Genomic DNA, 15,779 nt, shown 5'->3' with positions numbered 1-15,779 from the left:
ATTTGAGGGTTCGTAGGATGGATGGTCGTGACTCTATATCTAGATTTGAGAGCCCGTATCATGTGTGCAATTAGAGAAGACAACCTCATGTTCAAGATGATCACCATAAAGACCTGGGTTTCTAGATGAAACTCTTTAAGTTTAAAGGTACCCTGCAAATTCAAGGATTTATCAATTATCTTTATGAGGTATAACGAATCTTTGAGTATGAAAAATTCCTGAAGAGGATGAATGTGAAGTTTATCACCACTAGATTGAGGGGTTATGCTTTTGTGTAGTGAGAGTAGTTAAAGCAAACCCGTAAAAGACAAGGCAAGCCCAAGATATGTAAATGGGAGAAGATGAAGAAGATGATAGAGGCTCATTTCCTCTCATTCAGGTATAATTAAATAGTGGGTTCTTCAAGAAGAATTCCAGAATTGAACCTCATAAAAGCCACCATAAAGCACTCCTCATGGTGCTTTAAAGACCAGAGATAATATGCAAGTTTTGATTGAGTTACAAAGAAGATCACATATTGGAACAAGAAATTCCATGTTCAAGCTAATGGAAAGGTTCTAATCAAGTTAGTGGCTTAAACAATATATATTTATTTATGATATGAGTGTTTTCCATCTCTCAATCAATGTATTAAGATATAAATTTAATGGTAGCAAGATTCTAGTGGGAACAAAAGCATAGGAGAAACGCATTTATTGGTTTAAATAGGAACAATTATAGAAACCCAAATAGAAAGAGGGCCTTGGATTTAAAGACCTCAAATATTTTAATTTGATATGGTTAGTTAAACAATGATAATGATTGTTTGAGAATAAAAACTCTCTAATGTTTTGAGGTTTTGAAAGGCAAGTATTTCCCTCACACACCATTCTTATTTGCTCAGTTAGGACATAATCCATCTTTTACATAGAAAAGCATTGTGGAAGGTTGAAAGATGATGGATGATGGATTTATTCGGAGAATAAGTAGTGGAAAGAGGATAGATATTTGGAATGATAGGTGGTTACCAATGCTTTTCAACTTGTGGGTTCAGAGCCTAGGAAGGTAGCTTAAAGGAGACTCATATGTGTGTTCTTTAATCAAGTGGAAGTATTAACACAGAGTTCTAATATCAACTTATAATATGCAAAGAAAACAATACAAAAAAAGATAGCAAACACAACCAAAACAAAATTTTATCGAATAAGATCTCCTTACAAAAACTTTAATTTGAGTTTTTATCACTCAGTATTTTCTCTTCAAGTAATCTCCTCTCTAAAAGGTTTACAACTCCTTAAATTAACCTAAATAAACTAGAAAAAATAAAATTATTAAGCATAATATTTAATTTCATAAACTAATTAGAAAAAAATAAAAATAACGAAGGAAAATATTTTTTCTTAAAACCTCATGGATCGGTTTCTCTAAGTTGAAATAAACTTGTCCTTAGTTTAAATAACTAAGAAAAATATTTTTCTTCAAATATTTTGATCACTAGAAACTCTAAGTGGTCTTAGAGTTTAGATAAGAGGATTGATTGCATAAAGAGAAAGTATTTGCACCCCTAGTACGTCTTACCTGAGGTAAGATTTGTCTGATATAAACTAAGTTAATGTTGTGTTTTCTAATTGTTGGTCTATCTAATGATTAAATGTATCCACCTCAATAGAGTGGACCATAGCTTTAGGGGTTAAGTCTAACCATTCAAGAGTCAAAACATAAAAAGAAATTGTTTTTTTTATTTAATATCAAGAATACATCTTATGTATAAGTTCATAATCCTGTATATTAAAATAAACAAAATAATTTTTTTGGTGTTTTTGAAATGTAGACCAAGTTATAATGGATAACCATAAATAAGTTATTATATCCATTGACTGATTTTGTATTTTTTAAAGTATGATAAAAATACAATTTTTATTTTTCATAGAAATATACATGAAAATTTTTAGAATTTTCGTATGCATGCAAACAAAAATATATTTTTGTATTTTTTAAATCAAGAAATGTTTTTTGAATTTTTGGGATTTCAGAGAAAAGCATGTATTTTTAATATCAAATCTGTATTTTATAGTGTAAGTTTACAACTCAATATTAAGTGAAATTGTTGGAAAAACATGTAATGGACCCACTAATAATTTTAAAATAGTCCCTGGATTTTTTCAAAATATTTAGAGATTTTTTTAGGGCTTATTTGGCAAAAACACAAAATAAGATAAAACAAGCAATGCTGGAAAATCAGCAAGGGATGTTTGCCTAATATGTCATTAACTAAAACTCAAAGGTTTAAAAATTATCTTGAGGCTGTGTTTGGCAAACACGCCTTAAGAACACAAAAAAAAATATTTTTCTTTCTTTCTTTGGTAAAATTTTGACTAGTCAAACTTGTCTTTATTTCAAGAATGAGCTCATCCCAACCACGTGGGTTGAGTTTCTTGACCCGAGGTCTAAGCCCAGAAACACAACCCAGAATAGAAACAAAACAAATAAAGATCAAACAAGAGGTTTTTGTTAGAAATTCATAAACACAAATAACACATTAAAGAAACCCAGCAACATGAATCTCGTTTCAGACCATATCATGTCAAATTAAGGGCACTGAGACATGAAAAGACAACATTCAAACAAGATTTTAGGGTTGGATTAACACAATAATCAAACAAACATCACAATTATTTGATTTTTGTAAAGAACAAAATGAAAGAACTTAACATTAAAAACCATAAAGATCCCTGATTAATGATTAAAAAGCATACACACATATGTAAGAACCATCAATCGACCAAAAAGACATGGAAAACAATTACCTAAGGCAATTTTCAACAGATGAATATCAACCCAGAAACCCATAAGTGCCTTAACATAAAACAAATGCATAAAGAGCTCATAAAACAACCTAAACCTAGCAATCAAAGCTTAAACATGCTCAACATAACTTAATTGAACCATCAAAATAACAAGGAACAAAAATCAAAAGCAAAATAGTAAGCAAAGTCTATATACTGACAACAAACCAAAAAAAAACATTTCAACATTGTTTCATTGGCTATTTTTCACATCCGTAACCATAAACAACATGTGTTTGGCTTAAGCAATCCTAGCCAACCACTAGATATGGTCTAAGAACATCGGAAACAAACAGCAACCAACTTCAACATATTTTTCCATAATGACATGCTAAAATATGAGTCAAACTGTTATTTATCATTTTAATAACAGTCCTAAACATCAAACTAAACTTCAAACAAAATTTAAAGATGCATATACATACTACATCATGGCATAACTAAACATTTAAAAACAAACATTCATTACATTTAAACTAACAAAAAACTTCAAAGGATACCCAATAAACATATTGAGAAGCAATTTAAAAGACAAGATATGGGGAGAGGTGTGCTTACTGAGTAATTAGTACTTAAAAGTGCATTTTCATCAAGGTTTTATATCATCATTTTGCACTTGAAGTATCAATAACTCCTTAACTAAAGCATGTTTTATAATAACAAGTCTGATACTATAAGATACCTTTGATTTACGGTAAATGTTCATCTTAAATGCAGGCCTATCACATAAATAAAAGGATAATTGATGAGTTTAAATACTGAAATTGAAAGGACAAAGAGAGGGTCAAACTTAGAAAAGAGATGTTGGTTCAGTCCAAACTGGAACACTGTTCGGTCATTGGGTCATATCTGGAGCTGTAGATCGTGGATTTAGGTCTGCTCTATATGGATGGAAAGCTAAGACATAGGCCTAAAACTTTCATGAGGAGTCCAAGATTTAAAAAGGTTGTTTTCATGTCCAAATTGTAGCAACAATGGAGAAATCCGAATCTGTCCTGCAGCCCAGACATTGTTCAGTGTTTAGCCTATATCTCAAGTTCTAGAAGTCCAAATGACCTCAATTTTTGTTTTCTGGAAAGCTGAGACAATTTCCTAGAACTTTCATGAGTTAAGTCTATTCAAATTCTGACGTTATCAATGACGTTTTGTTCAAACAAGAAGATAAGGATTGTCACCAAGTCAAGATGTGGTCACTCACTCAACAATTAGTCATCAAATCAATAGTTCTGAATTTTGGCCTATAAAAGGAGGCATTTACCATGCATTTAGGCATCTTGGTTTTCAGATCAAGATCATGTTCTTGATCTCTCTTTTTATATTTTTGTAATGCTTAAGTTTTGTTTATATTAATCTCTTGTTTATGCTTTTCATTTCATTTCCTTTACTTAGTTAACTTATATCTTATTTATGTTCTTATCTTGTTTATTTATATTTCTCTTCTTCATTATGTTTAGCTAAATTTATTATGTCAAGGTGAAAAGGTTACACTAATGGTGTAAAAATAAGTATAGTATACACTCAACATGGACTTTAATGTTTGATACTAACATGTTTTGTATTTGTTATCTTATTCACTCTTAATACTTTGCTTGTTAAATGGTTAATCTAGATTTATGTTGTATAACCTTGGTACAACAAATACTTGGCACTTTCATAGCCGAAGAAGATAATCAGTCGCTTCATAATGAGAATAATCGTGTGAGAACACTTAGAGACCACATGAATCCTACAAGAACAAGTGCACCCTCATGCATAGTTTTCCCCCTAATGTATCTCATTTTAATTTTAAGCCAAGCATTATTCAACTTTTACCTTCTTTTCATGGCTTAGATCTAGAAAATCCATACTTGCATTTGAGAAAATTTGAGGTCTATAACACCTATAATGACTCAAATTGTAGCATGAACACCATCAGATTAAAGCTTTTTTCTTTTTCATTAAAAGATAAAGCTAAAACATGGCTACAAAATTTTAGACCAGGATCCATTCGTGCTTGGGATGAAATGCAACAACAATTTTTAAAAAAGTTTTTTCCATCTCACAGAACAAACTCTTTCAAAAGACAAATCATCACTTTCACTCAAAAACCAGGAGAAACATTTTACCAATGTTGGGATAGGTATCGAGACTTGCTTAATACTTGCCCTTATCATGGTTTTGAAACATGGAGATTGGTTTCATATTTTTATGAAGGGTTAACTCCTAGAGATAGGCTAATGGTTGAATTGATGTGCAATGGAACTTTTGAAGATAAAGACCCTAATGAAGCAATGGAGTACCTAGACTTGCTAGCTGAAAATTCTCAAAATTGGGACACTATAGGAACTTATGAGGCACCAAGTAAAACCTAACCTCATACATCTAGTGGAGGTATGCACAACCTTATAGAAGATCATGACCTCCAAGCCAAGTTTGCATCTTTAGCTAGAAAAGTCGAGGCACTAGAATTGAAAAAGAGTGGTCAATTAAAATCAGTTCAAGACATTGTGTGTCAAATCTGTGAAACCAATGAACATCCAACCAATGATTGTCCAACTTTGTCTTCTTTTAAGGAATGTCTCCATGAACAAGCTCATGCTTTAAACAGTTTCCAAATGCCCAATCATAACCCGTACTCACAAACATACAACCCTAGTTGGAGAAATCACCCAAATTTCAGTTGGAAGAGTGATAACACTAATGCACAAACTTCATAGCCACCGTTTCAAGCACACCATAATTTCCAAAATTCTCATGGATATGCACCTCCTTATGCTCCACCTCCTAAAAGAAATCTTGAGAAAACATTGCATGCATTCATTGAAAAGCAAGAGACAATCAACACTCAACTTGCTCAAAGCATGACAGATTTTAAAGATACTCTTGCAAAATTGACATCTGCTCTCAGTTTTCAAGAGAAAGGTAAGTTTCCATCTCAACCACAGCAAAATCCAAAGGGGCAATACAATGCAAATGCAAGTAGTTTCGGAAGCCAACACATGGATCAAGTCAAATCAGTCACTACTCTTCGTAGTGGTAAGGTTATTGAAAAACCCATTCTTGAACCTTGTGAGAAAGATGATGAGTCAATCTCTGAGGGTAAGGAAGGGGTTGAATCTGAACATTGCAAAGAAAAGACTAATTTCCCGCCAGCACTTCCATTTCCACATGCCATGACCAAACAAAGAAAAGTCAATCACAACTCTGAAATCTTTGAAACTTTCAAACAGGTAAGGATCAATATACATTTGTTGGATGTTATTAAACAGGTACCTTCATATGCTAAATTTTTAAAAGATCTGTGCACTGTGAAGAGAAATTTGAATGTGAAAAAGAAAGCCTTTTTAGCCGAACAAGTAAGTGTTATTCTTCAAAACAATAATGCTTTGAAATATAAAGACCCTGGTTGTCCTACAATTTCTTGCTTTATTGGAGAACATAAAATTGAAAGAGCTTTACTTGATCTTGGAGCTAGTGTGAATTTACTTCCATAATCTGTCTTTCAGAGTCTCAATCTAGGTGAGATAAAACCAACTTCTGTAACTCTCTTACTTGCTAATAGATCTGTAAAAGTGCCTAGAGGAATAGTTGAAGATGTCTTAGTACAAGTTGATAAATTCATTTATCCTGTGGATTTTATTGTCTTGGACACACAACCTGTTGAAGCATGTAATTCATTTCCTGTTATTTTAGGACGTTTATTTCTTGCAACTTCTAATGCATTGATTAATTGTAGGAATGGACTGATGAAGCTATCTTTTGGAAACATGACATTGGAGATGAATATTTTCAACATTTGCAAACAACCTGGAGATTATAATGATTTACAGGAAGTGGACTTTACTGAAAAATTAGTTCATGATCAATTTCAAACCACTTTTAGTGAAACTGAGATTGATGAATCTGACGATTTGCAAATGGTTTATTTTCAGGAAGAATCAAAGGCAAATAGTTGGATACCAAAAATTAAGGAATTGCCACCACGATCAATTGAGTCCATACCTTTAAGTGTTCAACCACCAAAACCTGATTTGAAGTCGTTACCTGTAACACCCTCAAATTATAATATCATGAAATCTCCTAACATTTCTTTAACAATGTCAAGTATTGGGTAATATGTCTAAAAATTATAGGATTTTTTTTTTTTGAAAATTTCGGCAGAGTTTCCTCTATTATTGTTGGTACCAAGTTATCGACAACACTTCTATTATATGTCATTACGACTTCCATCTTGATCCAATCATCCTGGATCACATTCCATTCATCAAACAATAACTCAATATTTATACTTATCAATATATGCAAGTCTCGTAATATCCATTAGTAAATCAACATAAATGTACTACCAAAACAACTCAAAAGATAAACACATTCATCACTAAACGTAATAAATGCTAACTAACTACATATAAGCCTTTAAACTACGTAAATACAACATTAAGATTAAGAGTCATATTATATTTATAATAAATCTTAACTTATCATTTTGAAAATGATTTAGTCATACTAACAATTATACATATATATAATACATCCACTACATATTACATCTTCTACTTAATTTTTACAACACAAAAGGATTTACATTCAAAGTAAAGACATGACAATTACATTCCAAAATATAAACAGGAGAATTCCTACATCTAACGATCTGCATCACATCGTGGTGTACCTGTTTCAACAATAACCATATTAATTAACTTACTCACTATAGTAGTCTAATATTAATTAATTACTCTTAACCTTTTAAATTTAATACTTTTACTTCAATCTAACTTAATCCCTTAATTTACATAATCTTTTCAAAATTTAAAAATCTAGCTAACTCATCTTAATTACCAAATAAATCTAACACTTCCGTATAATTACTCAGAAATTTGGTTTCCTTCCTCGGTCACCAATAGATCCAGTACTTCCATTCGAATTACCCATCATCCGGCTAACCTTTTTTGTTAGCCAATCAATCTGGTAATTTCATATGAATTACTCCTTATCCGGTTAACCTCTTTGTTAACCAATAAACCCGGTAATTCTCTTGATTACCCAAAAATCCGGCTAACCCATTTCGGTTACTAGAATCAATCTAGTAATTCATATGAATTACCCAGCATCTGGCTAACCTTTTTTATTAGCCAATCAATCCGGTAATTCCATTGGAATTACCCCGCATCCGGCTAACCTCTTTTATTAGCCAAGCAATCCGGTAATTCCATACGAATTACCCCATATCCGGTTAACCTCTTTGTTAACCAATAAAACCCGGTAATTCCACATAATTTACCAGTAATTCACATAATCATAACTCCATTTATTCATTTGCTCCATTCGTTTAATATCAATTAACTAAGCAACATAGATTATTAGGAAAACTAAAAATTACAAAATAAGGTGATGAATCACCTACCTTCTGCTCGGGATGACCCAGCTCCTCCTGTCTGATAACTAGCTCCAGACACAACTCCTGAATCAATCAAGTGTCATTATATCATTAGTCCATCAATATTTTTCTTACGTGCCGAAACACAAAGCACGTAATATTTTTATTTGTAATTTGTTCTAATAAAATTCATTCTCAAATATAACATCATTATTTTACATACAACCTCATATTTAACTCAAGTTACTTCTTTGCTTACTCTATGTTCATAATTCCTCCATCAAATAATTCTTCTATTCTTTATACCCTCACATCATATTACTTATTTTATCTAAATATTATATTCAAACACAACCTAGACATCTTGTCTTCATATTTTCTTTTAGCTAGTTTATTTCTCTTTTAATTTGAATTTATGTTTCTTTTTCCTCCCTCAAATTTTTCTTCATTTACTTGTTATTTCAACTTGTTTTCATTCTATTCCACTTCAATTTCATCATTTTTCCTTCCCCTCCTAATTCCCCCAAATTCACATAAGAACCCTAAGTTCAAAAATCTAGGATTTAAGGGAAACTAAGGTAAAATTCCATGAAATTACTTCCTAACTTAATCAAATAAGCTTAAGAAAACATCTAAATCAAACATTAAATCCAAACTTCTCATGCTTACCTATTGCTTTTCTTCCAATTTCTCTTCTCTTCCAAAGTTAGCTGAATTTCCCTTCTCAAATCCTCCTTTCTTCACTTGATTTAGTGTTTTATAGGTTGAACTTGCGAGTTTATAAAGTTATTTTCTCCATTTCCTTATTGTTTTTCCTTACTTTTCTCTCTTTCTCTCAAGTTATGCTCTGTTTTTTCCTTTCATCTTTTTGTTTCTGCCCATTCGGCAGTTAATAAAAGAGAAGGAGAGCTTATATGTTTTCTTTTCAATGGCAAATTACTATGATACCCTTAATGAATATGTTTGCCTCTATTTGACGGACTTTATTTTTTTGCTAGCACTACCGAGCTCCATTCATCCTAAAATTTTAACCAAATTTTATTCAATATATTTTAGGGTTCCTCATACAATTTCAGCTCAATCCAATGGTCGGATTGAAAATTACGTCCAATAACATAAAACTAGTCGAATTGTGTTTTTTCGTCAAATTTCTGAATTTCTCTAAAAATTCTGAAATTTTAACCCAAGCTAAGGTATCATATTAGAAGGCTCCACGCAAAATTTTAGAATGTTTTGATAACCCAATTAAGAGTTATGAATTTTTTTGTTTTATATAAAACTAGTCAATTTATGATTTTTCGCCCGGAGGTTTTACATTACCATTCAATCTCAAATACTCATTTTTTAGAGAAAATAAAACTTTTCCGATAATAATATCTTCCAAACTTAAAGCACATCAAGAAGGTAAGTTATTACAGACTCTGAAAATGCACAAAAATGCATTAGGATGGACCATAGCTGACATAAAAGGAATTAGTCCTTTGATTTGCACACACAGGATTTATTTGGAGGAAAATGCTAAACCCTCTAAAGAAATGCAACGAAGCCTTAATCCTTATATGAAAGAAGTAGTGAAAAATGAAGTCATTAAGCTTCTAGATAATGGAATCATTTATCCTATTTCTGACAGCCAATGGGTAAGTCCTACCCAAGTTGTACCCAAGAAGTCTAGAGTCACTGTGATAACAAATGAGAAAAATGAGTTAATTCCAACTAGGACTATTATGGTTGGCGCATGTGCATTGACTATAGGAAACTTAATTCAATGACTAGAAAAGATCATTTTCCTTTACCTTTCATGGATCAAATCCTAGAAAAAGTTGCAAGTCATGAATTTTATTGTTTCCTAGATGGCTATTCAGGTTACAACCAAATTGAAATTGCATTGGAAAATCAAGAGAAGACTACTTTCACATGTCCATTTGGTACTTTTGCATATCGAAGGATGCCTTTCGGATTATGTAATGCACCAGCCATGTTTCAAAGATGCATGCTTAGCATATTTAGTGATATGGTTGAACGTTTTCTTGAAATTTTTATAGATGATTTTTCTGTTTTTGGTGATTCATTTGATGATTGTTTGACTAAATTAGAAAAGGTTTTGAGCAGGTGTGAAGAAAATGAATCTTGTACTGAATTGGGGAAAATGCCACTTTATGTAAAAAACGGCATTGTACTTGGTCACATTGTTTCATCGAAAGGAATTGAGGTTGACAAATCTAAAATCGAGTTAATTGTTAACTTGCCAACACCAAAATCTATTAAAGATGTTAGATCATTCTTAGGACATGCTGGTTTTTATAGAAGGTTCATCAAAGATTTTAGTGTAATATCTAAGCCCTTGAGTAACCTTCTAACAAAGGATAATATTTTTGAATGGACTGAACATTGTGAAGAAGCCTTTGTTAAACTTAAAAACTTGCTTACTTCTGCTCCTGTCATTTAACCTCCTGATTGGTCATTACCTTTTGAAATAATGTGTGATGCTAGTGATTATGTCGTGGGTGCTGTATTGGGACCAAAAAAAGATAAAAAAAACCTTATGTGATTTACTATACAAGTAAAACTTTAAATAGTGCTCAAATGAATTACACCACCACTGAAAAAGAATTACTTGCAGTAGTATTTACATGTGAAAAATTCATTTCTTATCTCGTTGGCTCACCTATTGTTGTTTTTAGTGATCATGCAGCATTGAAATATCTTATTTCTAAGAAAGATTTTAAGGTTAGATTGGTGCGGTGGATTTTGTTACTTCAAGAATTTGATATCACAATCAAAGACAAGAAAGGCACCGAAAATGTTGTTGCAGATCATTTGTCAAGATTGACAACAGATTCGAAATCTGACATCACACCAATCGATGACTACTTTCCTGATGAATCTTTACTTTCTGTCTCTACATTGCCTTGGTTTGCTAATATTGTTAATTTTCTTGTTTCAGGACAATTGCCAGCTCATTGAGTACCTAAGACAAAAGAAAGTTCTTGAACGAAGTGAAGAACTTTTATTGGGATGACCCTTATTTATTCAAATATTATCCTGATCAAATATTTCAAAGATGCATTCCTAATAATGAGGTAAGTAGTGTCATTAAATTGTCATTCTAAGGCATGTGGGGGGTCATTTCTCATCAAGAAATACCACTGCAAAAATCTTACAAAGTGGATTTTATTGGCCCACCATGTTCAAGGACTCACATGCATTCTGCAAGGCTTGTGAAAATTGTCAAAAGTTGGGATCTAGTTCAAAACGTCACATGATGCCTTTAAATCCTATTCTTGTCATTGAGATCTTTGACTGTTGGGGTATAGATTTCATGGGTCCATTTCCTCCATCATTTGGTTTCTTATACATATTAGTCACAGTAGATTATGTTTCAAAATGGATAGAGGCAATTCCAAGTCGAAACAATGACCACAAAACAGTGATAAAGTTTTTGAAAGAAAATATTTTGAGTCGATTTGGAATCCCTTGAGCCATGATAAGTGATGGTGGAACACATTTCTTCAACAAGTCATTTGAGTCTTTAATGAAAAAATATGGAATCACACACAAAGTTGCCACCCCTTATCACCCTCAGACAAGTGGACAAGTAGAGCTTGCTAATAGGGAGATCAAACAGATCTTGGAGAAAACAGTGAACCCTAATAGAAAAGACTGGTCTTTAAGACTTAATGATGCACTTTGGGCTTATCGAACTACTTATAAAACATCATTAGGTATGTCACCTTATAGACTAGTCTATGGAAAACCTTGTCACTTGCCTGTGGAACTTGAACATAAAGTTTATTGGGCTATTAAAGCTTTCAATTCTAACCTTGATGATGCTAGTCAGCTGCGAAAATTACAAATAAATGAGCTTGAGGAAATAAGAAATGATGCATATGAAAATTCAAGAATTCATAAAGCAAGAATCAAAGAGTTTCATGACAAGAAAATACTGAGAAAAACATTCAATGTTGGTCAAAAAGTCTTGCTTTATAATTCTCGACTCCATTTATTTCCTGGAAAACTAAGATCAAGATGGAGCGGTCCTTTTACTGTGAAACATGTGTATCCATATGGGGCTTGTGATATCGAGAATCCAAAGAATGGCAATGTTTTCAAGGTAAATGGACATCGTTTGAAAGTTTACTTTGACAATTTTTCAGTTGAAAATGACTCTATTGAATTGAGTGATCCTGTATATAAAGATTGATTCTTTTTCTCACATTGTTTTGTGTTTTGTTTTGGTGTAACTTTTGTTTTACTAGTCTCTCTTACCCTGGTCAAATGGTGGATAACGGTACTCCGTGACTTAAGTCGGTCCTTTCAGTTTCCCATAATAATTGATATATGTATATATATTTGTGCAATTCTTTGCTCTTTCTCCCTTCTTTGAATCTCTTCTCCAATTCTCATTTGAAATTGGACACCACTTTTGAAAAATTGAAAAAGTATTTTCTCGCTTTGCCTTCAAATGCGATTGCAAAAATTTACCGTGCTAGGTGTGCAAGATTGAGGTTGTTAATGAATCATGGAATTCCTGAAGATATTCATTGGCTGATTGAAGCAAAGGTCCGATTATCAGGTGAGTCCTCCAATTCTTTCATCTCATACATGCCTGGAACAGGTAAAAGCACTTTTGCAAAGAAACATCGTGCAAAACGACTGAAAGTCTGTCACAGATGTGCCAAATAGACTTGTAATGCAACATGTCGTTCTTTAGAAATGGTATCTGTAAACCGTGAAGATACAATACAATTCATTAAGGATGGCTTAAGTAAGGGGTCTTTAGATAATCTTTTATTGACTCTTGAGACACATCCTAGTGGAGATGTGCATCGTGCAATTCATGATTTATGGCCACAATTCCATAAAGAACATGCTCGACATAGTCTTGGGAATCTGACTTAAAAAGACCCTGTTTTGACAGTTTTAAAAAAAACTAGATGGGAAGCCTATCCCCAACCCATTGAGGGCGTTTAAGTCGTTCTTGGACGTAAAACCAAGGGAAGATGTGAGCCACAATCACAACTACCTGTACATACACATGCTTTTTCAAAATAAATAAATAAAGAGAGAGAGAGAGAGAGAGAGAGAGAGAGAGAGAGTGTGAGTGAGACTCCAGATGGCCTATATATATGTGGTATGATTGCATTTTCAATTTCTCATCTATAAAATCTTCTCTTCCTTCCCTTCATTTCTACTCAACTTATACATTCAACAAATATATAAGTGTGTGGAAATGGCAGGTTCCTCAAGTCATCACATAAGAAATATTTGTGTTTTCGGTGGATCCAGTCCTGGGAAAGAAAAGGAGTTTTTAGAATCAGCAAATCATCTTGGTCAGGTACTAGCTGAGAGAAAGATTCATTTAGTGTATGGGGAGGCAGCCTTGGGTTACAGGGGGGTGTCAATAGCTGTATTTTTAGGAGGAAGTCAAGTTTTGGGGGTCGTCCCCAAAGCTTTAGCAAAAGGGAGCATTATTGGCAAAATAATTAGAGAGGAACTACAGGTCCCTTCATTGCTTTACCAAGTGGTCTGGGCACATTGGAAGAGATCTTTCATATTTCCTCTTAGGCCCAACTGCACATTCACCATAAACCCATAGGTCTGTTAAATGTTAATGGTTTTTATGATAATTTGTTGTCTTTTCTTGATCATGCTGTGGAACAGAAATTTCTAACATCTTCGACACGACAAATCATAATCTCTGCTGCTACTGCTGAATAATTGATTGACCAACTACAATCTTTCATCCCTGTAATTGATCCCTCTATGAGTCGCATAAATTGGTCAACTAAGGAAAGCCGTAAAAAGCTTAGATTGGATTTGAGCCTTCGTTTGTGAATCCTTGTGTCTTTTGGTTTTATTAATAGCATATTATTTTGTTTTATTATTTCTTATATTTGTTTAAGTGTGTTTCAGGTTTGTCAGTGTTCGTTGTTTCAGGTGATGTCTTCTATACTCTATCTTTCTACCTTATGACATTGAGGACAATGTCTCATTCTAGTTGGGGGAAGAGGGTAGTAGTTGACATTAAAAAAAAAACTAACTTACTAACTGTTTTTGCTATTATTAAAACCATTTGACAAAACTGTTATTAGGATGGCAGAGTAAATGAGGAATTTTAGTGACTCTTGAGACGCATCTTAGTAAATATTCTTATCAAGGTCTATCAGAATACTTCTTGAAATATTCAGGTTTACAAACTCTCGCATTGTTATCACTTAATTCTGCTCATATACTCATTTAACAAGTATTCTTAAACCTTCATTTTCACATACACACTTTAACATATGATTGTGGGTTGCATATTGGATTATTACATTATTTATGTTCTTTTGTTAAAGGTAACAACTAAAGGAAAGGGATAGCATATAATTTGAAAAAAAACACAAAAACAAAAACAAAAATTGATGATAATAAAAACGTAGATAAGTTTGGTTTCGTAGCCTCCCTAACTTAAGCAATTAAGCCTGAAGGGGTGTTTTAACACCTAATACCCTAAAGTCAACTGACTTGGGAGCTATTGGCCCAACACTTGTTACATGGGTTGAGGAGAAAAGCTTAAGGGAATCAAACATTGCACTATCTACGTATCAGTATCTGCAACCCGAGTTACTAAGCTCGTAGGGGTGTCTCAACACCTAATGCCCTAAGACCAACTGGTCTGGGGGTCATTAGCCGAAAGCTCGTTACATGGGTTAAAGATGCATTGTGTTTTAAGTTATATGTATATATATTTATAAAAAAAAGATAATCCCAACCCAAGGAAGTTAACCTTAAACATTAGAACAAAAATTTGTTTTCGTCCAAGTATAGCCCTATAACTATGTGTTGATATATTGAGCACAAAACAAAGGTTTATTAATATCTTGGTAAAGAGGTATTGAGCAGATATATAAATTTAATGAGAGTTTGTTTACCTGGATAGATTAATGGAAGTTGAACGATGAATGCCTTGCTTTGTGGAATTTGCAAATTATTTTTTCTATTTTAACGCTTTGATTACTAGGGACTAGTAATAAGCTGGTTGGGGGGTGTGATTAGTACTTAAAAGTGCATTTTCATCAAGGTTTTATATCATCATTTTGCACTTGAAGTATCAATAACTCCTTAACTAAAGCATGTTTTATAATAACAAGTCTGATACTATAAGATACCTTTGATTTATGGTAAATGTTCATCTTAAATGCAGGCCTATCACATAAATGAAAGGATTGATTGATGAGTTTAAGTACTGAAATTGAAAGGACAAAGAGAGGGTCAAACTTAGAAAAGAGATGTTGGTTCAGTCCAAAATGGAACACTGTTTGGTCATTGGGTCATATATGGAGCTGTAGATCTTGGATTTAGGTATGCTCTATATGGATGGAAAGCTAAGACATAGGCCTAAAATTTTCATGCGGAGTCCAAGATTTAAAAAGGCTGTTTTCAAGTCCAAATTATAGCAACAACGGAGAAGTCTGAATCTGTCCTGCAGCCCAGACATTGTTCAGTGTTCAGTCCATATCTCGAGTTTTAGAAGTCCAAATGACCTCAATTTTTTTTCCTGGAAAGCGGAGATAATTTCCTAGAACTTTCATGGGTTAAGTCTGTTCAAATTCTAA

At 32.9% G+C, this 15,779-nt stretch overlaps 1 protein-coding gene across 1 annotated transcript in view; it reads left to right on the top strand.

Annotated features, from left to right (window-relative positions):
* Window positions 1–15,779, top strand: part of LOC18094947 (COP9 signalosome complex subunit 2) — a 79,554-nt gene that overhangs the window by 46,872 nt on the left and 16,903 nt on the right. The window lies entirely within an intron of this gene.

Source organism: Populus trichocarpa, chromosome 1 (genome assembly GCF_000002775.5).
Source record: "Populus trichocarpa isolate Nisqually-1 chromosome 1, P.trichocarpa_v4.1, whole genome shotgun sequence".
NCBI classification, from domain to species: Eukaryota; Viridiplantae; Streptophyta; class Magnoliopsida; order Malpighiales; family Salicaceae; genus Populus; species Populus trichocarpa.
Note: the sequence above shows the minus strand (reverse complement) of the source record. Positions and strands in the feature narration are given on the sequence as shown.